Raw genomic sequence first — 6,000 nt, 5'->3', positions numbered from 1 at the left:
TCCCACCAACTCACACTGAAAACTTTGGGAGTCATGTCGACAATGCTACTAGACTAAAATGACCCTTCCGGAACTGATGGAATCGTCAGAATTGGATTCTGATGTCATCTTCTTGAACTTTTGATCGAAAATGATCGTTCAAGGTTCATAAGCTTCAAAAATACTAAAGCTCACACAATAACAAAACGAATGACCAGGTGACCGATCTGTCAGTCCCAGCAAGTCATAAATGACTTGGAATCGTTATAGGAACGCTCTAAACGATGCACAGAAGATAAAACACTAAAAATGACAAGAAGGGTCATTACACTCAACAAGAAAATAGTACCTTCAAAACTATTAAAAACCCTAGCAAAGCCGCTTGCAGCCATACAAATGGACGGAACACATAACGTATATAGATAAAACACAGGTTAGTTTTTTAAACACATGTTCATAATTCTATAAACCTACTTATAAAATGGATAAAATATGGGTAAGAGACTTAAATATAAGTGTAGATTTTGTATTAGGATTAGATTTTATATTACATAATAAAGGAGACACTATTATAACAAGTGATGGAATAATTTTTCTAAAAAGTATCACTCATACATCAGTTTTAACTAGTAAATCTAATACTAAAATAAGACACAAATTAAAAGAAAAATATTGCGATAATTGTAAAAAAAATTCAACATGTAGTAAAATAGGTTGTAATATAATATCTGAAAATTTATCAGAAATAAAAGAGTTAGAATATTTAGATGAGTTGGACAAAAATTATGTCTTAATAGAAATGGCAACAGAATTATATAATTTCAAAACAGGAATTCAGAAAATAGGACAAACAAAAAACCAACAAAATTTAGATAACATTATAAAGATCCTAGATCAAATAGAAGTAATAGGTGAAAAGCCTTTAAAACATTGGGAAAATAACAAAATTGTGCATAAACTAGACATTATAAATTCATAATTTATAATAAAAACTGCGGCGATAGAAACAACTAATCAAGATTTAGAAGATTTTAGTATACAAATTAAAGAACTGTTAGAGTTAGGAGTAATAAAAAGATCAACCTCAAAACATATATCGGCAGCTTTTATGGTAAGAAATCATAATGAAATAGTCAGAGAAAAAGCTAGAATGGTAATAAATTATAAAAGATTAAACGATAATATTAGCACAGACGGATATAAATTACCAGATAAAAGGCAAAAGAATATTTAGTAAATTTGATTGTAAATCTGGATATTGGCAGATAAAAATGCATCCGAATATTATTGAATGGACAACCTTTACATGTCCAGAAGGAAATTTTGAATGGTTGGTCATGCAATTCGATTTAAAAATTGCGCCTCCAATTTTCCAAGAAAAATGGATAAAATATTTGGAGAATACAAAAGATTTGTTCTAGTATATGTAGATGATATATTAGTATTCAGTAAAGATATAAAAGAACACTTAGGACATTTACATATGGTGTTTAGGCTATTTGTTATAATGGGATAATAATTAGTAAAAAGAAAATGAAACTATTTAAGAATTACATAAATTTTTTAGGAATTACATTAGGAGAAAGAAAAATTAAACTACAACCTCATATAGCTAAAAAAGCCTTAGATATGCCAGATGGATTAAATAGTTTAAAAGACCCTACAAAAATTTCTAGGAATAATAAACTATGCCAGACCATTTATTAAAGATTTCGAAAAACTTGCAGGACCATTATATTCTAAGACAGGAAGCAAAGGACAGAGAAATTTTAATATAGAAGATATAAAATTAGTACAAAAATAAGAAATATTCCTGATCTTAATATACCTTTAGAATTAGATTATTTAATTATCGAAATAGATGGTAATTTAGAAGGATGGGTAGCAGTATTAAAAGGCACACCTCATAAATATAGTCCTAACAAAGAAGAAAGAATATGTGCCTACCAAAGTGGAAAATATAAAGAAAAAGGAAATAAAGCTAGCCTAGACATTGAGATCCTCGCTGTAATATATGGCTTGAATAGTTTTAGAATATACATTTTAAATAAACCAAAGATATTAGTAAGACAGACTGTGAAGCTATAGTAAAATTTCATCAGAAAATTAATGATAAAAGTAGTAGTAGAAGACGATGGATAATTTTTTTAGATACTATATCTATTTACAATCTATAGTATTTGAGCATATAAAAGGAAATGATAATCATATAGCTGATCAATTAAGTAAATTACTAATAAAAGTTTAAATTTTACAGAATGAGACCATTACTACCAGACAAGGGTAAGAGAGTTCAACCTTCAACCCCAGACTATGCAGACTCTTACAAACAGACAATGTTATCAAATTTACATTTTAGACCTCTAGACAAAATTGATGTCAGAATAGAAAGACCGCAGTTTGGACAACAAAACTTCATAGCGTATGGACAGTCTAACTGGACATTCAGACTTTGCCTAATTGCTAACTAGACAAGCAGCAAACATGCCTCATAGATAATATATGGATAGCACATAATAAAAAAGACACTAAATATGTAATTGCTATTTTAAATGCTTTAGGATATTATTTTACTAACAAAAATAAAGAAAATAAATTTAAATATTATGTGGTAATTCATGGTAAAACAAATGGTGTTTTTCAGACATGGATAGAAGTCTTAGACTCTATTAAAAGTTTTCAAAAACCTCTTTTCAAAGGTTTAAATGATTTTACAGAAGCTTTAGACTATGCTAGAGGGATATTAGGACCAAATTACTATATTTCTCCATTCCTTAGACAAAACTCAAATAAAACTCCACAATACAACATCCAAAAGGATACAGACAAAGTAATATTTTGTGATCATTGCTCATCCATGGCCGAAGCATTTAAAAGGCTAAATCTAAAAAATGAAGAATGGAAAGCAAAGGTCAGACTAAACAAGATGTACAAACTCAGACAGATATATAGGTTTTTCCATCCATAACAAAAATGGATGAGATGGGTGTGCATTCTCCACTGAATGTTAAGAAATCCATTGTACAGCTAGTCCGGTTCAAACAGTAGCCGGTAAGAACTTATCAAATCTGTTTATGGTTGTCACTTTTCCAAAAAGTGAAAATGAAGAAAGTTCATCTTCTTCCTAGAATAGACGAAGATTACCACTATCTTTTACCCGAAATCTGAAACAGAAAACTAAAAAAGCCCAGAAAACTAAAGACAAAATTTCTCATTACCCAGACAGTAGAAAAATTATTCAAACAAAAACAGGAACAAGACAAACATATGATTAAAGACCCAAGCCCAATTTCAAGCCAGAAAAATAGTCAAGAAAACTCAGAAGATTTATTTAGAGACAATTCAATTTGCCCAAAATTCTAATGATGATGACTCTGGGATGAGTTTTTATTCTATAGCATTGCATAATTTAGACACTTAGAAAAATTTTTGTAATCAAGAGGGATGCCTCTTTAGTCAAACTGTGAGTCCCACTTTACGCACTACCACACATCTGTGAAAAAACTGTTGGGACATGCTTAAAAGAATAAGACAGATACCAAACAACAAGGACAATAGTGCAAGAAAAGGAGCATCATTTCACGTGACGATGGGGCCCAGAAGTGTACCGGCTGAGATGATAAGATTCTCTTTCCATTTGAAATTCGAAGTTTGAAGTCCGAAGATCTCTATAAAAGCAGACATTATCAGTTGAGGAAAGGATGAGAAAAAAAAGAAAAAGAGCAGAAAAAAGAAAAAAAAAACAAAAAAAACAAGAAATTATGCCAGAAATTCCTCCTCAAGAATCTCTAGCATAAAAAAGTTCTCTGTAATATAAAGTTTGTACTAAGTTTGAAGAAGTTATATTTCTGTAAGTTTTTCAGGTTTTCCGAAAGGGAAACTTTACTCCGTTAATTATGTAAGTTTTCATATTTAAGATCTAGTAACTTCCCATATATGTAAATTATGTTTGTTTATTTTGATATGTAAAAACTGTTTAATATGTTTTCTTTAACATGAATTTATGTTACTTAGTATATGGTTAGTCTCTTAGCCCCTAAAAAGTATCGATGGGTTAACCTGTAAATTCATAGGAATCTGACAGGTCATTTTGAACTATTAATGACCATATTCAGGGTGTGGTTAAAGAAGACTGCGATTAGGAACAAAAACTAAGAGAAATAAATCAACAGTAATAATAGATTCATGAATGGACATAGTCCATAAAAAAAGGGAAGAATACTGAAAACTTATTCCGAAAACAACATAAAGAACAAGGGAGTGAAGGAGTACTGAGTAGAACTTCACAATAGAAAATTTTATCGAAAATTTAATAAATTTGAAATAACCCCCCTCTTTATTGAAATTACCAACCACTCTATATTGAAATAACCCCTGGGTTTTGGAAAATGTCACATACCCTTTTTGGTTTGACTTTTTATAATAATTTCATTTTCCGGATGTCCATATATTTTCAAATAAATTGTGGTCCCTTTTTTTTCATGCTATTTGTATGATATTAACTTTGATATCGAATTTTTGAAAAATAAATGAAATTTAAAATTTCTAATTTTAATTTAAAATATGTATATTAAACTATAAAACAAAAATACATATTAAATTATTTTAATTTTATGATTTTAAACGTATGATAATATGAAAAATTAGAAGTGTATTTTTTTACAAAGAAATATTTTCTTTTTACAAAAAAATACTTTTCTTCTTAGATAAATTAAAAAAAGAATATAAACAAATAGATTTATATGGAGCATCAAGTTTCAATCATATGAAGAAATAACAATGAACTTCCTTTATAATTTATACTAGTCTATATTAGGAAAATCTATTATTTCATTATTGTTTTTCTCGAATTGCTATGTATTAATTTTTGTATTTAAATTGGGTTGGTAAGACTCGCCTTTCTCACTTTACTTAGTGTTAAAAAGAATATTTCGGGTCCCTAAATTGCAGTGAGTGCGAGTTGACAGAAGGTACGCGACTTTCTAATCATATCACGATATCATTGTGTCAATATTTATTTTCATTCTTCGGATATAATTTGATCCTTCCACGATCGAATTTCAATTTATCGAAAGCCTTCAGTGATGTCCTTAGCGAAAACATCAAATTTCATTTGGATGTATAAACAGTATTTCTTTATCCTTTATGATATTAGCTATAATTCATATTTGCATTTTACTGGATTGATATGTACAAGAAATTATAGAAAATAATATATTATAATTTTATTAATTGTTTGTTATCTCTAATAAATATGATTAAATCTTGTACTTCGGTGAGATAAATCGACTAGTTTATAAAAAAATAACTTCATGAAAAAGTCCAAAAGAGTTAAAAGATTGAGAAGTAAATCTACGAAGAAGTAGTTAATTTCTAGTTTTGAAATAAACCATCTTGATGTTAATCGCCAATTTTCAAAATTCGGTTATGTATATATAAATTATCTATATGATAATTAATGATAAGTGATTTTAATCTTTGTTGATTGGCTATGAAATTGCCAAATCAATAGAGAAATTTAAGTCTTATTTGTTTCCATTAAGATTAAGAAGTATGAATCTTAATATACATTTGAATATTAAGATTTGCATTAAGATTTAAGTTTTTTTTTATCTGAATACATATTTGAATATTAAGATGTAGTCTCTAAATCTGAACAATAAATAATAAATGTTATTTGTTTTCGATGCCTGAATGTGCAAGTGAAACTGAACATTATATTAATAAAATATTATAAATTTCTCATTTCAACAGAATATATCACTTTTGATTAAATTTCTTTTTAAAGTTTTAATAATCTTGATTTGGATTACTAATTTTTCATTCAAAACCTTGATAAACAACAATACTCCAAAAATATTATTGCAACCATTATCTTGACACAGGTCAACACAATAAAATTATTAATATAAAAAAAATACTTAAAAGGATTTATGAAAACTTACCGGTTCAAGAGGGAAAAAATGGTGTTTGATTGAGAAAAGAGGAAGAAAGTTTTTAGTTCTGAGATAAAAAGGTACG

Source organism: Solanum pennellii, chromosome 4 (genome assembly GCF_001406875.1).
Source record: "Solanum pennellii chromosome 4, SPENNV200".
In the NCBI taxonomy this organism is placed as follows: Eukaryota; Viridiplantae; Streptophyta; class Magnoliopsida; order Solanales; family Solanaceae; genus Solanum; species Solanum pennellii.
Note: the sequence above shows the minus strand (reverse complement) of the source record.